Raw genomic sequence first — 728 nt, 5'->3', positions numbered from 1 at the left:
GGAATTGCTGTGGCTTTCAGCCAGGGACGGTTTTATGGAAAGACCCAGGTTTGCTGAAAGTTAGGATAAAGGTTTGTGTTTTGTCAACAGTGCTGCAGATGCTCTCTGAGGTGCACACAGGAATTCGTGGAGAGGGATGCTCAGGAAGCTGGACCACCCGCTGGCTGCTACGTGAGTAGCCATAGTCCTGCTCAGTTGGGTTTTGTAATTTTGAAAAGTTTCCCATCAGACTGAAATACTGTTGTTAAAAAAAAAAAAAAAAAAAAGTCCTGCCCCAAGAGGCATTGCGGGTGTGGCTGCTGTGTCACACGGGTGTCAGTAGGTGACATCGAGGAGAGAGGCTATGTCTATGCTCAGTTTTCCGACCTATGAACATCTGAAAGAGTCGCCTAACATTCCCTGACTAAAGCAAGCCTGAGGTGACCACCAGTCCAGCACGAGGGAGCCAGAGAGAGAGCTAACCTAAGTGACCATCAGTCAGGTGCCACCCAGGTCTGGGGGTGGGGGCACACCATGCTTGACATGACCCCTGCCAGGCAAAGCACTCCCGAGACCACTCCTGAGACGACCCCAGATGCTCAGAGGCCCTGGGTACCGCTAAGAGGAACAAGTAAGGGATGGAGAGATAGGAGAGAAAAAGAAAAAGAAGGATGTGGACACAATGAAGAGAGGTAGAACTGGAGGGGAGTGAGGTACAACCTGATGAGAGCAGCCAGAGATGCCACCTG

At 51.0% G+C, this 728-nt stretch overlaps 1 non-coding gene across 1 annotated transcript; it reads left to right on the top strand.

The window, feature by feature from the left end:
• Nucleotides 1–268: 268 nt before the first annotated feature.
• Nucleotides 269–397, top strand: LOC132654428 (small nucleolar RNA SNORA17). Its single transcript, XR_009592079.1, has one exon. It is a non-coding gene; the product is annotated as a small nucleolar RNA SNORA17 (small nucleolar RNA).
• Nucleotides 398–728: the final 331 nt, after the last annotated feature.

The sequence above is a fragment of the Meriones unguiculatus genome, chromosome 5 (assembly GCF_030254825.1).
Source record: "Meriones unguiculatus strain TT.TT164.6M chromosome 5, Bangor_MerUng_6.1, whole genome shotgun sequence".
Lineage (NCBI taxonomy): Eukaryota > Metazoa > Chordata > Mammalia > Rodentia > Muridae > Meriones > Meriones unguiculatus.
This window is presented reverse-complemented; position numbering and strand designations above follow the sequence as displayed.